Here is a 16,370-nt window from a genome sequence, read left to right on the forward strand (position 1 = left end):
ATGGCGGTCGGTGTTCCTCTGACTGAGAGGAACCCGCTCCGTGGAATTCGGGTCATGCCGCCGTGGCGAAGGCCGAGACCCTTTAAAAATCCCAGGCGGAGGAAGCCTGGGAACGTGGGATTCGGCTGACCCCAGGAGCGCCCCCCTACCCGCAGGGAAACCCCTTTTTTGGGGTTCCGAAGTGACGTGGGGTGAGCGGCACGGTGTTTTGAATCGACCACTATTTTTACGGAGTGAAGCCGCGTAGCCGTTGCCGGATAGCACTGACTTTTTCTTGTGGACAAATGGATTTCAAACAACAACCCGTGAGTAGAACGGAAATTGGGCTTTTAAAGTATTTTTAAATTGGCACCGATCGGGGAAGGTCTAAACAGGAAGTCCACCTCCCCTTTCTGTAAATAAACTGAAGCAAAGAATATGTTAACTAAGGTCGTGGAAAGTCTTACCTAAAGGATTAAAACTCCACTGATTGAAACTACTATCAATACCTTTTTTGGAAGCAGGGAAGCCTGCAGGAGAAGGTCAAAATTGGGAATTGAAGCGCCACTTCCCTAAACCCGGGAGCGCTCTGTGAGAGCCCGTTGATGGGAATAGATAAATTTGACAGCTAGCTGTCAAGATACAAAAGAAAGACTTTGTTTCTATTGTCTGTTTCTGTGTTTAAAAAAGAAGGAAGGTAATTGGAATTGCTACAATTTTATGTCTGGGACTTTTGGGACTGAGCTGGAAGGAGTTTTAAATGGAAACTGTGTCCCTCTAGAGGGAGTTTGGGGATATTGTTGCAAGGATGCAGGTGGGAAATTGGTTCTAAAGATAAAGGCTCTGAGAAACTAGCTTTGACCTTGGACATTTCAAGGATGGCAGTTGAGATGGAAGTCGCGTCTGAACTGAATAGGACATTTTATCTGTTGGGAAAGCTGCAAGAACAGATAAACGTCATGGCTACCAATGTTGAAATTTTGGGAACGAAAGTGGGCATCAGCAAAGAAGTTGACAAGAACCCGGCACAGGAATCTCTTTCAACTGAACAAATTGAAGAACCAGAGAAGGAGAAAGTTGCTGTTGTTAAAGTGATGCAAGGGGGAGCCGTAACCCTACAGAGGCAAATGGTGGATTATAACTTGAGGCCTTATACAACTGCAATTAGGAGAAGCCAGTTTTTGGAGATGAGAGCCTGGCTTGGCTTGGAAAATGAAAGATGGAGAGATCACCCTATGTGGAGATCAAATGACTTTTGGGATATGAATCTGAGCCAGGTGGAGATTGGAGCCTCTGGGGCCTTTGGATTTGGAAGGAGTGTGAAACAAGATTTGGAATATTCTATGGGCCCTACCTTTAACTATGGAAGTCTGGCAGACTCGCCAAGAAGGAATATGACTACCAGGTCAAAGGCCTGGAAACGATGCCTTATGAGGAACGGCTAAGGGAGCTGGGCATGTTTAGCCTGGAGAAGGGAGGTTAAGGGGTGATATGATAGCCATGTTCAAATATATAAAAGGATGTCACATAGAGGAGGGAGAAAGGTTGTTTTCTGCTGCTCTGGAGAAGCGGACACGGAGCAATGGTTCCAAACTACAAGAAAAAAGATTCCACCTAAACATTAGGAAGAACTTCCTGACAGTAAGAGCTGTTCGACAGTGGAATTTGCTGCCAAGGAGTGTGGTGGAGTCTCCTTCTTTGGAGGTCTTTAAGCAGAGGCTTGACAACCATATGTCAGGAGTGCTCTGATGGTGTTTCCTGCTTGGCAGGGGGTTGGACTCGATGGCCCTTGTGGTCTCTTCCAACTCTATGATTCTATGACTTGGGGAGTGTTGAAGGAGAGGCAGCTGTCGTCAGGTGCAGGATAAAGGGGCAAGGAGAATTGCGCTTGAACCCCTGTCGAAAAGCTCACCTCTTTTTTGGCCTGGACACCTCCCAGGGTTTTTGTGAGGATTAATTGGGACAAGAAGGCCCATATCCCAAACTCCTTCGCAGATTACTAGGACACAACCAGGATCGATAAACGAGAGGCTACTCCTAGTTCTAAGCATGACATTCATTTTTTTTAAAAAAAATGATATTTATTAAAGTTTCAAGACAATTACAAAAATGAAAAAAAGGAAGAAAGAAACAAAATACAAAAAGTACAAAATACAAAAAAATAAATAAAACAAAAATTAAAAACATTTCAGTCTTTCCGTGTCTTATCTTTCATTTACTTATTTCCCTGACCTCCTCACACCTCCCTCTTTTGTATTCTGGTTCAATAGTTGTTTCAGCAAGTCCTTACCCTTTTGGCATTTATCTTAATGCTTTATCATAGTGTATTATAACTTTACATTTTTTACATGTTACCAATCCATTTTTACATATCTCTTAATAACATTATTGCTAAAACCACTTCGCTTCATTCCAACCTCCCCCTAACATTCCTTGATTTTACAATGTTTCTGTAAATAGACTTTAAATTTCTTCCAATCTTCTTCTACCGACTCTTCTCCGTGGTCTCGGATTCTGCCAGTCATTTCCGACAGTTCCATGTACTCCATCACCTTCATCTGCCAATCTTCCCGGGTGGGTAGATCTTGTGTCTTCCAATACTTCGCGATGAGTATTCTTGCTGCTGTTGTTGCATACATAAAGAAAGTTCTATCCTTCTTTGGCACCAATTGGCCGACCATGCCCAGGAGAAAGGCCTCTGGTTTTTTTCAGGAAAGTATATTTATATACCTTTTTCATTTTGTTATAAATCATCTCCCAGAAAGCCTTAATCCTTGGGCACGTCCACCAAAGGTGAAAGAATGTACCTTCAGTCTCTTTACATTTCCAACATTTATTGTCGGGCAAATAATATATTTTTGCAAGCTTGACTGGTGTCATGTACCACCTGTATATCATTTTCATAATATTCTCTCTTAAGGCATTACATGCCGTGAATTTCATACCTGTGGTCCATAACTGTTCCCAGTCAGCAAACATAATGTTGTGTCCAACATCTTGTGCCCATTTTATCATAGCAGATTTCACTATTTCATCCTGAGTATTCCATTTCAACAGCAAGTTATACATTCTTGACAAATTCTTACTTTTAGGATCTAACAGTTCTGTTTCCAATTTTGATTTTTCCACCTGGAAGCCAATTTTCTTGTCCAATTTGTAAGCCTCCATTATTTGATAATAATGAAGCCAGTCTCGCACTTTATTTTTTAATTTTTCAAAACTCTGCAATTTTAATCTATCTCCCTCTTGTTCCAGGATCTCCCAATATTTCGGCCATTTGGCCTCCATATTGGGCTTTTTCAAAGCCTTTGCTTCCATCAGTGATAACCACCTTGGGGTTTTATTTTCAAGTATATCTTTATATCTTATCCAGACATTGAACAATGCTCTCCTGACAATATGGTTTTTAAATGCTTTATGCGCTTTGACCTTATCATACCATAAATATGCATGCCACCCAAATACATTGTTGAAACCTTCTAAATCCAAAATGTCTGTGTTTTCAAGAAGCAGCCATTCTTTCAGCCAGTAAAATGCGGCTGATTCATAATAAAGTTTAAGGTCTGGCAGGGCAAATCCCCCTCTTTCTTTAGCATCAGTTAAAATCTTAAATTTTATTCTGGGCTTCTTGCCCTGCCAGACAAATCTAGAAATATCCCTCTGCCACTTCTTGAAGCAGTCCATTTTGTCTAAAATTTGCAATGATTGAAACAAAAACAACATTCTTGGCAATACATTCCTTTTTATAGCAGCAATACGGCCTAGCAAGGAAAGCTTCAAATTTGACTATATTTCTAAATCCTTTTTCACTTCTGACCAACATTTTTCATAGTTATCTTTAAATAAGTTCAGGTTCTTAGTGGTCATATTAATCCCCAAGTATTTTACTTTCTTAACCAATGTTAAGCCTGTCTCCTTCTGAAACCTCTCTTTCTCAATCGGTGTTAGATTTTTCTCTAAAACCTTAGTTTTTAACTTGTTCAACTTAAATCCTGCCACCTGACCAAATTCTTGAATCAGTTCAAGTACTCTTTTAGTATTAGATTCCGGCTCCTGTAATGTCAATACTAGATAATTTGCAAATGCTTTCAATTTATACTGTTTGGCTCCGACCTGTATACCTTTAACCAGTTGGTCCCTTCTAATCATATTTAGGAGAACCTCCAGGACCGAAATAAAAAGCAATGGGGAAATTGGGCAACCTTGTCGTGTCCCTTTCTCTATCTTAAATTCCTCCGTTACCACATTGTTAACAATTAATTTAGCTTTTTGTTCTGAATATATTGCACCTATACCATTTCCAAAACCTTGAGCAACCCCCATCCCCTGTAAATTCTTCTTCATAAAGCTCCAAGAAATGTTGTCAAAAGCTTTCTTCGCGTCTACAAATATAAAAACTGCTTTAGTATTAATGTTCACTTGTAATTTTTCTAAAATGTTGATTATATTTCTCGTATTGTCAGACAAGTGTCTGCCTGGGAGAATGCCTGCTTGGTCTTTATGTATCTCTTCCACTAATACTTTTGTTAATCTTTTCGCCAAAATGTCTGCAAAAATTTTGTAATCCACATTAAGCAGAGATATGGGGCGGTAATTCTTGAGTTGTGTCTTCTCGGACTCAGTTTTCGGTATAAGTGTAATATAGGCTTCTTTCCACGACTCTGGTGCTTTTCCCCCCTCCAGAATTCCATTACAAACTTCCTTTAGTGGTTGAATTATCCAATCTTTCAAAGATCTATAATATTTTGAAGTTAAGCCGTCCGGCCCTGGAGATTTACCCAGTTGCATATTCTGGATGGCACCTTCTACCTTCTGTTCCGTTATTTTGTAGTTCAACATTAGCTTATTTTCTTGAGAGATTTTTTGTAATCCATTTGTTTTCAGAAATTGATCTATATCAATCTCTTTCTGTGGCCCTTGTGTATATAATTGTTTAAAATATCTCTGGAAACATTTCCTAATCTCCACTGGATTCTGTATATTTTTTCCTTCCACTTCCAAGTTTGTAATGGTGTTAAGTTTTTGTCTTTTTTTATTTGCCAAGCTAGCAGTTTCCCACATTTATTAGCCGATTCAAATGTCTTTTGTCTCATCTGTTTAATTTTCCATTCTATTTCCTGATTTATCATTTTCATATATTGTACTTGATATAACTTTATTTCTCTCAGAATCTCTTGCGACTTTGGTTTCGCTCTTAATTTCTTCTCACCTTCTTTTATTTTCTCCAAAATTTTATCTTTTTTCTCATTTTGAGTTCTCTTCTTTATTGCATTCTGTTGTATCAGAAACCCTCTCATGACCGCTTTACTTGCGTCCCAGATTACTCTTTTTTCAACATTGGTATTCATATTTATCTCAAAGTAGTCTCTCAAAGTTTTATGGGCCTTCTTGGTCACTTCTTCATCTCTGAATAAGGTGTCATTCATCCTCCATCTGAAGGAGCCAATTGGTGTTAATTTCATCTCCATTTTCACAGCATTGTGGTCGGAGCAGGTTTTAGGGCAAATTTCCACTTTTCTGATCTTTGAAGTCATTCCTCTAGTTATCCAAATTTGGTCAATTCTTGTCCATGTCATTTTGGCTTCAGAGAAGTAAGTTCCCTCTCTACCCAGGGGATTCTTTGTTCTCCAAATGTCAACTAAATCCATATTGTCCGTCATTTCAAAAAAGGTTTTTGGTAGTCTGCCATCCTTAGTGACTACCTGTCTCTGCGACTTGTCCATGTTTGTAGATACCACTCCATTCATGTCCCCCATCATAATAACATTGTAATCCAGATAGTCCAACAAAGTTTCATACAGTTTTTTTAAAAAATTCTGATTTTCCCTCATTCGGAGCATAAACGCCTACTATCAAGAATTTCTCTCCTTGAAATTGAATTTCAGTTGCCACAAATCTTCCTTGATCATCTTTGAATATAAATTTCGGTGATAGGCTCTCCTTTACATAAATTACTACTCCTCTTTTTTTGACTTTGTCTGAAGAGATAAATTCTTGTCCCAATCTTTTATTAATCAATACTTTTCTATGGAGCCTTATCACGTGTGTTTCCTGTAGGCAAATCAAGTCCAATTGTTCCTTTTTTAGTAGATGAAAGCCTTTTTTTCCTTTTTTGAGGGGAGTTCAAACCATTAGTATTCCAGCTCAATAGTTGCAGGGCCATGATGAAGTTATACTGCTTTACCTCTGTCAGGGAACTGACATCGGAGCCAGAGGTGGAGGCAAGGCTCCCAAGCGATGCTGGAGAGGGGCCCAGCAGGGAGAGAGGGAACTCATTGGCTGGGGAAGGAAATCAGCGCAACACCAGTAGAGAAGGGGGGCAGATGGGGGATTCGGAGAGGAGGCTCCAAGACTCTTCGCCAGAAACCAGTGGGGAGAGCACGGGCGCACCTCTGCCCACTCCTTCCCTGCGCAGAAGACTTCCGCGCAGGGAGAGTAGGAGGAGACTTGGCATCAAACAACTTCTTTGCTGGAAGAGGTTCAAGAAACGCCCACTGACGGATTCTGCTAGCGACTGAACAGCCACGGAGTGAAGGGCTGTCAGCCAGGACAGGTTTAACCAGGCAACCTATCCAGGAGTGGCGGTAACTTACGCACGAGCAACCCCTTATAACCATTACAACCTCCAACTGCACCAAGTGCTTGCTCTTGTTCAGTCGGCAGTATTACTGTTTCTTTCTCTGGACAGTCCAATCCAAAAGACAGTCTTGATATGTCTAGTATTCCTTTTTTTGGTGATCCTCTGACCGATAATCTTTGCTCTAGGCCTCTGTCAAATGATTCTCTATCCAGCACTCCTGGCTCTTCTCCAGCTTCTTTCTGTAAATCCTCTCCGTAATCTTTCAAAAAAAATTTCTTTGTCTTCCGCAGACCTTATTTTTATCTTTCTTCCTTTAAATCTAAAGCAGAGGCCTTGGGGAAATTCCCACCTAAAGATAAGTCTGTTCCTTCTCAGCAAAGCAACCAAGTCTCCATAGTTAGACCTAAGGTCCAAAAGATGTTTGGGGATATCTTTGAATATCTCAACTCTTGACTGATGTATTTCTAAAGTCTTCTGAAAGTGCAGGCCCAAAATTTTATCTCTCTCCTCTTTTGATCGGAGGGTAATCAAACAGTCTCTCACCCTGTTCTTCTTCCCCCCTTTTCCAAGTCTAAAAGCACTTACGATCTTAAATTCTTCTTTTCCTGGATCCAGTTTCCAGAAGTTTGTAAATTGCTGCGTGAGAAAGTCGGTCAAGTTGTCCTTCTCTAATTCAGGGACTGCTCTAATCCTCAAATTAATTTGTTTCTCCTTAAGTTCAATCATAGAAAAAGTCGACCTATGGTCCTCGAGTTGCCTCTGTATTCCTGGAAACTTCTCCTCTATTGCAGCTGCTTTTTCCTTAGCTTCTTCAGCTGTCTGTCGAGTTAAAGTAGATTCCTGTAATAATTTCTCAATAGTTTCTGTATTCGAATTCACTTTTTGTCCCAAATTATTAATGCTTATAGTATTTTGATCAATTTTAATTGATGCTTCAGCCACCTGTTTACTTAATTTTTCCAATGATTGATTTATTTTGCCTAATGCGGCTGCAAGAGCTTCTTCAGATGACATAGCTTTTGACTTAGATTGTGTAGGTGCAGCCACAGATTGGGCAGAAGAACCCGATGTTAACGGTCTTCACTGCCAAGATTTCCCAGACCTCGTTGTTTTGTCTAAAGGATAGTCTGCTTTTTCTTTCCCATCTGCCATAACACTTCAGTTAAAAAACCCAAGGTCAGTCCCACGGCCACTTGTTTTGGAGTGGAAAATTCCCTGGCCTAATTGTTAACAGATTGAGAAACTTCCTCTAGGGGGACACAGTATCAGTCCATAGTTGTTATGTTGCAAAGTAGCACTTTAAGACCCCCACTTCAAGCAAAAAAAACAAAGTAAAGTACAAGTCAGTTTCAGTTCTAATACTTTTCAGTTACGTCCTTTCTTTCTAAGAACAGGAGAAGAACATCCAGAAACAATGTATCCCCCTTGCAGAGCTAGCTGTCAAAAAGTTACTTTGTTCACAAACAGTGCACTTTCAAAAACGGCAATCTTATTGTCCATTAGCAGCCCGTTCCCAGGTTTTGAGCAGTAGATCTTTATTTCCTTCCTTCTCTCTTGCAGGAAAACGTAATTCAAATCTCTCCCCCCCCCCCTTCTCCTGCATCAAAAGGGGGGTGTCACTTACTTGGGTGTTGGGGTTTTAGTCCTTTCAAGTCAGTTTTACAGGCTTTAGCTTGCAACTTCTTTGCTTTACTCTATTTACAAAAGCGGAAGGCAGACTTCCTGTTTATACCTTCCCGCTGCGGGCCAAATTTAAAATCCTTTTTTTCCTTAGCTTTGTCCAATTAATCCTACTCACGGGTAGTTGCTTTTGAAGTCTGAGGAAGAAGTCAGTGCTCTCCGGTAACAGCTGTGCGGCTTCGCTCCGTAGAAGTAGCAGTCTGCTCACAGCACTGCGCCACTCGCCCGCTTCGCTCCGGAGCCCGTAGTCGGGTCCCTTTGCGAGTTGGGGGGCGCAAAAGGTGTCCACCGAGCCCCACGTTCACAGGCTTCACCCTGCCTGTGATTTAAAAAGGGTCTCCACTTCGCTGCAGCGGTTCGACCCAATTTCCACGGAGTGGGTCCCTCCAGCTCAGAGGGAATCCGCCATTACCGATGGCGCTAAACCCGGAAGTCCTAAGCATGACATTCAAGGCAGGCCCTCCAAGCATCCCTATTCCCAGTTTCTGATTTGATCCCGGAATGTCCCACTTTCCCTTAGGATATCCCTGTTTTCATCGGGGAAATGGTGGAGGGTATGGAGTCATGCAACCCCCGAGCCAAGGAAATAAGTAACTATACGACATTTAGAAGACATCTGAAGGCAGCCCTGGAAAGGGAAGTTTGTGAATGTTTTATTGTGTTTTTGTATATGTTGGAAGCCGCCGAGAGTGGCTGCGGCAACCCAGTCAGATGGGCAGGGCATGAATTATATTCTCTTAGGGAATAGGATCTCCCTATTTTCACCAGATGGAGAGGTATGTCAGGGCAGCTGGCACTTTGATGGAACAGCCACGTGGCATCCATTAAGAGGGACCGCTGCCCAATCGGCTGTTTCAGCCCACTCCCCAGCCTGGTGCCAATGCCATGCAGCCCACAGTGTTTGCGCAACACACAAGTTACGACAGCCGTCCTTGGACTGAGTCCCACCTGCCTAGTTACTAGCAGAGCAGGTTGGCTTTGCAAGAGCCAAGAGATCCAGAAACTTAATTGTAGACCTGTAAGGGACTCCAGGGGTCATCTAGTCCAGCCCCCTGCAACACAGGAATCTCAGCTGAAGCATCCCTGGCAATTGGCTATTCAACCTCTGCTTCAAAACCTCCAAGGAAGGAGAGTCCACCTCCGCTTGTGAGAGTCTGTTGCACTGCTGAACTGTTCTTACTGTCAGAGAGCTTTTCCAAATGATCAGCCGGAATCTCACTTCTTGCATCTTGAAGCCTTTGGTTCGAGTCCTGCCCTCCAGAGCAGGAGAAAACAAACACGCTCCCTCCTCCATGGGACAACCCTTGAGATATTTGAAGATGGCTACCATATCTCCTCTCCGTCTCCTCTTCTCCAGGCTGAACATACCCAGCTCCTTCAACCGCTCCTCATACGGCTTGCCTTCCAGACCCTTGATCACCCTGGTCTCCCTCCTCTGCACACCTTCCAGCTTGTCCACATCCTTCTTAAACTGTGGTGCCCAGAAGTGGACGCAGTGTTCCAGGTATGGTCTGACCAAGGCAGAAGAGAGCAGGACTATGACTTCCCTGGATCTGGACACTAGATTTCTGTGGAAGGAGACTAGAATAGTATTAGCTTTTTTTTTTTTTTTTAATGATATTTATTAGAAGTTTAAAAATTACAGAAAAAAGAAGAAAAGAAAACAACAAAAAATTTAACAAAACATACATTACAATATATAAAAGAAGAAGAAAAAAACACATAAAAACCAATACAACAATATCAATAAAAAAAGAAAAAAACCCACATCCAATATTCCATATCTTAATCTTCCAATTACTTGTTTCATCGACCTCCTCACATCTCCCTTTTTCTATTCTAGTTTAATTATTTATTTCAGCAAATTCTTTCCATCTTTCTCAATTTTTATTGGGTAATTTATCTTAACAGTCTAACCTATTAATTAACTCAACAAATCCTTTCCATCTTTCACTATATTCTGTCATTCAGTTTGCCTTAATTTATTTTAACCTTATCTTACCATAAAATACCTTAAAGCTTAAAACTCTTTTTCCTGGTCTCGGGTTATGTCAGTCCTTGTTGTCCATTTCTTCTAGTCCATCAACCTGGTAATCTTGTGTCCGAGGCTCTTAAGTCTCTTCCATGTTCCTTCTGCAGATATTTTTCTTGTTTGTACTTGCACTTTGCCTTATCTTTTGTTGATCTCTTTCTTAATTTCTTTCCTTTCTCATTGAGGAGTAGGTCTCGGGGATGTTCCAACTCAAAAATATCTCCGTCTCTCCTCAGCAGATCGACCCATTCCCTACAGTCAACAGTGTAGTCCAGAAAATATTTAAAGGCATGTTTCAAAGTCCCTCCAAACTTAAGGGCCCCCACAACTCCAGACCCCCCCTGGCCCACTCCAGATTCAACCTTCAACAACAACTGCTTATGCTCCTGTAGGGCCTCGGGTTTCTCCATTTGTATTACTTGAGGTTCAACAGCAACCTCCTCCATTATCTTCTGCATTTGCACTTGCTCTGTCAAATCAGGTTCTTGAGTTGGCTCCTGGATGATTTCTGTATAAGTATTCACTGTTTGCCCAAAATTTTTGACTGCAACAGTAATCAAATCCATCTTCTCATGCATCTGCTCCAACAAAGCGCTTGTCTTGCAAAAAGCAAGCACCAAAACTTCTTCCAAACACATTTTTGTTCAAGGTCACAGTCTGTTCCCAGGATCCTAATCACCACAGCTGGAAAGTCCCCAGATCGACTCCAGCAACAATTTAACAAACTCCCTCTAGAGAAGACAATTTCTATTTGTATCCATCTTTTGAAAGCAGATCCAACAAAAGAAAGTTACTTTCATTTTTCGAGTTTTTTGTTTCTTTTAAATGCAAAAGGCAACATTGGAGATAATTTGTTTCTCTTCTTTAACTATCTGTCAAAGGATGTTCCTTTCACAGTCAATGAACTTCACCAAAAATTTCTGTCTCTGACACCCCGTTCCCAGGTTTGAGACGGTGGAAATTTATCTTTCTTTACTCTCTCTCCTGAAGGCTTAAACAGTCAAAATTCCCCCTCTTTACTCCTGCTTCCAAGAGGGGTTTAGATGGTTAAAACAGGAGGAATTTTAAACCTTTATGTACAGCTTTCCAGACTTTAGCTTGCACAATTTTTGCTTCAGGCTATTTACAAAAGTGGAAGGCCGACTTCCTGTTTAGTACCTTCCCGCTTGAGTGCCAAATTAAAATGTTTCTTAGCCCAATTTTCCATTCTACTCACGGGTACTTGTTTAGAGTCCAATTGTCCACAGGAAAAAGTCAGCGCTCTCCGGCAACGGCTGTGCGGCTTCACTCCGTAAAAATAGCGGTCGATTCAAAACACCGCACCGCTCACCCCATGTCGCTTCAGATCCCTGAAAAAGGGGTTTCCTTGCGTGTAGGGGGGGCGCTCCTGGTGTCAGCCGAATCCCACGTTCCCAGGCTTCCTCCACCTGGGATTTTTAAAGGGTCTCCACCTTCGCCGCCGCGGCAAGACCCGATTTTCGCGGAGCAGGTTCCTCTGGATCAGAGGAATTCCGCCATTGCCGATGGCGCTAACCCGGAAGCTTTTTTTGCTGCTGCATCACACTGTGGACTCATGTTGAGCTTGTGGTCCACCAAGACCCCTAGATCCTTTTCACATGTACTGCTAGTAAGCCAGGTCTCCCCCACGTTACATTGATTTTTATTTCTCCATTCCAATTATGCACAAAATAGTCTTTTAAACTTTATTGTGCTTTTTCATATATCTAATAAATTGGAGACTGTTCATTGACAGCAGCAAGCAATCACTGAAATGTGTTCTGCTACACAACGGGAACCAGTTTGTCTCTATACCCCTGGCTCACTCGAGTACACTGAAGGAGAACTATGAAGCAGTGAAGTATGTGCTGGAGAAAATTGGTTATGATCAGCATAAGTGGTTTATTTGTGTTGACCTGAAGATGGTGAACTTTTTGTTGGGACAACAGTCTGGCTTCACCAAGTATCCATGTTTTCTGTGCATGTGGGATAGTAGGGACCGTGCTCAGCATTACACGAAGAAGGACTGGCCCGTGCGGGAGGAATTGGTGCCTTGCAAAGAAAGGAACGTCATCAATGACCCTCTGGTGGACAGAGACAGAATACTCTTCCCACCGCTGCACATCAAGCTTGGCTTAATCAAGCAGTTCACCAAGGCTCTGGACAAGGATGGTGACTGCTTCACTTACTTGTGCCAGGCTTTTCCAGGATTGACCATGGAGAAGTTGAAAACTGGCATCTTTGACGGTCCTCAGATCCGTCAGCTCATCAGAGATCCAGAGTTCGGAAACTCAATGAACGAAGTAGAACTGGAAGCGTGGAAGGCATTTGTTCTGGTAGTGAAGAACTTTTTTGGCAAAAATAAGGCCAGAAACTATGCAGAGCTTGTCAACAACATGCTGTCTGCTTTCAGAAACCTGGGCTGCAACATGAGCGTCAAGATGCACTACCTATTTTCACATATGGACCGGTTTCCTGAGAACCTGGGCTCAATGAGTGACGAGCAGGGGAAGAGATTCCACCAGGACATGAAAGAGATGGAGACCAGGTATCAGGGTCACTGGGATGCAGTCATGATGGCTGACTACTGTTAGACTCTGAAGAGAGACCTCCCTGCCGCTGAGCATTCCTGGAGTTCCAAGAAACGGAAGTTCAAGCCCTGAAGTTTGAAAAATGGTGAAGCAACATGCAATTTACGTGTACTTACCTTTATCAATGCCCACCATTCAGTTTACAGTAAACCTGACGTGATGAAGAGAAACGGATGCCATTTCCTGATTCAGCAGTGCAAAAATACCCTAAAACAGTTGTAGAAACCTAGACAACATTCAAAAAGTAAAAAATTGTTGCCCAAAAAGTTTGTGAATGTTTATTCAAAGCTAGCCAAGGAGTCCATTTCGCTTTGTTGCGTCTTCACATACGTTGGGTTCCCATTCATCTTTAAAGTCACAGTTATCCTTGCCCCATAGCTTATATGTCAGTTTTGCCAGTTCTGCATAGTCCATCAATTTTTCTTGCCATGATTCTTTAGTTGGGGTTTCTTCAGTCTTCCATCCTTGTGCTATTAGAACTCTTCCTGCTGTTGTAACATACATGAAGATGTTTTTCAGCTTTTTTGGCATATCTTTCCCTACAATCCCTAACAAAAATGCTTCAGGTTTTTTAACAGGGTTTTTTTATGTTAAATGGAACATTTTCTTCAATTCGTTGTATATCATTTCCCAATTTTTTTGAAATTAAATTGCTATCCCACCACATATGATAAAATGTCGCCACCTTTTCCTTACACTTCCAACATATATTTGAACTAGTTTTGTACATTTTCCCTAACTGCACTGGTGTCGTGTACCATCTGTACATCATCTTCATGTAATTCTCCTTCAGTAGGGAACAATTTGTAAATTTTAAGTCGGTTTTCCATAATTTAACCCAATCTTCCATCATAATGTTGTGACCTACATCTTGTGCCCATTTAATCATAAGTGATATTACCTCTTCATCTTTCGTCTCCCATTCTAATAGTATCCCCCTGGCATCACTTCACAGCTACCCTTCAAAGGAAGTCCCTATTATTCCCATTTGACAGATAAGAACATACAATGGAATCCAAACTAAGTTTGTTGAGCTTAGAACTCAGCAAAATCAAGTTAATCATGGCCAATACAAATGGGATTTAAGGGCAACAAGTAAAAGCACAGTTCTCGGCGTGTCTAGCTAGAGGGGTGTCTTCTTGAATTTGATGGGTCTTAGTCACAGGTAACTCCCACCACAAAGAAATAAATACCTCTGGCAGGGCTTTGAGGGGAGTTTCTGGGAAATGTAAACCGCCCTGTCAGATTGGACGAAGCTCCATTTAGCCCAGTGCTCTGTCACTGATGGTGGTCAGCCAAGTCTTTTGTGCTTTTTCATATATTTCTTGATCATCTAATAAATTATCATTCAATCTCCAACGAAAAGTCTATTCATATCAATTCACACAAAATTGGATTATGATCTGAGTTTTTGGTTGACTGCTGAGGTCATTTTGAATCCTGATTGTGTCTTCTGCGGCATTAGCTACCATTTCCAGTTTGGTTTCAACTGCAAATTGGATGAGCACCCCCTCAATTCCTTCATCCAAATCGTTTATAAAGACGTCAAAGAACGACAGACCCAGGACAGCACATTGCACACATCACTTATCACTTCTCCCCAGGTTGATGAGGAACCATTAAGGAGTCCTCTTTGGGTTCGGTCAGTCAACCAGCTACAAATCCACCAAATAGTTACCTTGTTCAACCTCCATTTAACAGCTTCCTCGCTCGAATATCATGGGGGATTTTGTCAAAAGCCTCACTGAATTCAAGATACACTATGTCCACAGCATTCCCCTGACCCACCAAGTTTGTAACTCCGTCCAAAAAGAGAAAAAAGAAAGAAGGAAAGAAATCAGATTGGTCTGGCTGACTTCTTTTGGGGAAACCTATGCTGGGTCTCAGTAATCGCAGCATCTTTTCCTAAAAGCTAGTAGACCGACTGTTGATGTATCTAACAGGCTGAGCAAAAACGCAACTGCTCCGGCTTACCTTCCACTTCAGTTGGGGAACTCAAGCCCAGATCCTCAGTTATAGACGGCCCAGAGAGCCCCTCTTGGCTCTGCAGATCAGCTCATCCAGCTGACGGGACAAAGGACCTTCCAGTCATCTTCAGCAGCCAGGATCACATACCCTCCACCATTTCTCTTATGATAAGAGGGCCGTCCATCAGGCTAGCAATTCCCTCTGCCAAGAGAGCAAGGCAGTTGATGGACGGGCAGCTTTCAGGCCCTGATCATGCGCAAGATCTTTGGTTCTGTTTTCTCACAGGAAAGTGTTTCTGGTTTTGTTTTGTTCAGAACTTTCCCCAGCCCTGCATCTGGGAACTGGTCAGTCAAATAACCAGGCAGGAACAGGACATAGAAACCCAATGCAAGTGCTTTTCATATCAACATTGAGGGTCTTTTATGCTTTGCAATGCACCAGTTACTCCACTAATGTTTTGATTTGCTTTTGCCAAGGAATTACGATTGCATCAACACCAGAAACTTAAATCACCTGCAAATCACTTCTGCTCCTTGCACTAAATAACCTCAGCTGCAGTAGGTTTCTTGAGTTTATATTTCTGTTAAGAGACCACTGACACTTTTACACTTTTACACACCCCAAGGTTGGTAGCAAGGATGAATCTCCAGTGGGAGATCTGTTCAGTTGTCTGCTGGGTGCCGTCTGGGGGACAGCCTGTCCTTTGGGTGGTGGGGAACGAATTCAGCCACAGTCGGGGGGGGGCATGTGTTCTTTCCCCATGAGCTCAAGCGTGTGCTGGGTGAATCCTTTAGACTCCGCAAAGGACACCCCCCCTTCCATCTCTGCTTTCTCTAGCAGCACTTGTCATGGCGGACTAGCATGGCCTTTCTTAATGGCGCTGCAACTTGCAAAGCTCATCAGGAGCATAACGGGGAAATGTATTAGGCACCTTTGAGAAGCCAAGAAATGTTGCCTGATGGTTATCAATGAATAATCTAGCACAGTCCTTCAAAGTAAGTCCCTATAATTCCCGTTTGACAGAAAAGAACATACAGTGGGATCCAAACTAAGTTTGATGAGCTTAGAACTCATCAAAACCAAGTTAATCATGGCCAATACAAATGGGATTCAAGGGCAACAAGTAACAGTGCAGTTCACGGCGTGTCTAGCTAGAGGGGTGTCTTCTTGAATTTGATGGGTCTTACTCACAGATATTGGGATACGGGTGGCACTGTGGGTTAAACCACAGAGCCTAGGACTTGCTGATCAGAAGGTAGGCGGTACAAATCCCCGCGACGGGGTGAGCTCCTGTTGCTTGGTCCTTGCTCCTGCCAACCTAGCAGTTCGAAAGCACGTCAAAGTGCAAGTAGATAAATAGATACCGCTCCAGCGGGAAGATAAACGGAGTTTCCATGCATTGCTCTGGTTCACCAGAAGTGGCTTAGTCATGCTGGCCACATGACCCGGAAGCTGTATGTCGGCTGCCTCGGCCAATAAAGCGAGATGAGCGCCACAACCCCAGAGTCAGCCACGACTAGACCTAATGGTCAGGGGTCCCTTT

The sequence above is a fragment of the Podarcis erhardii genome, assembly GCF_964252035.2.
Source record: "Podarcis erhardii genome assembly, chromosome: 4".
Classification (NCBI taxonomy): Eukaryota; Metazoa; Chordata; class Lepidosauria; order Squamata; family Lacertidae; genus Podarcis; species Podarcis erhardii.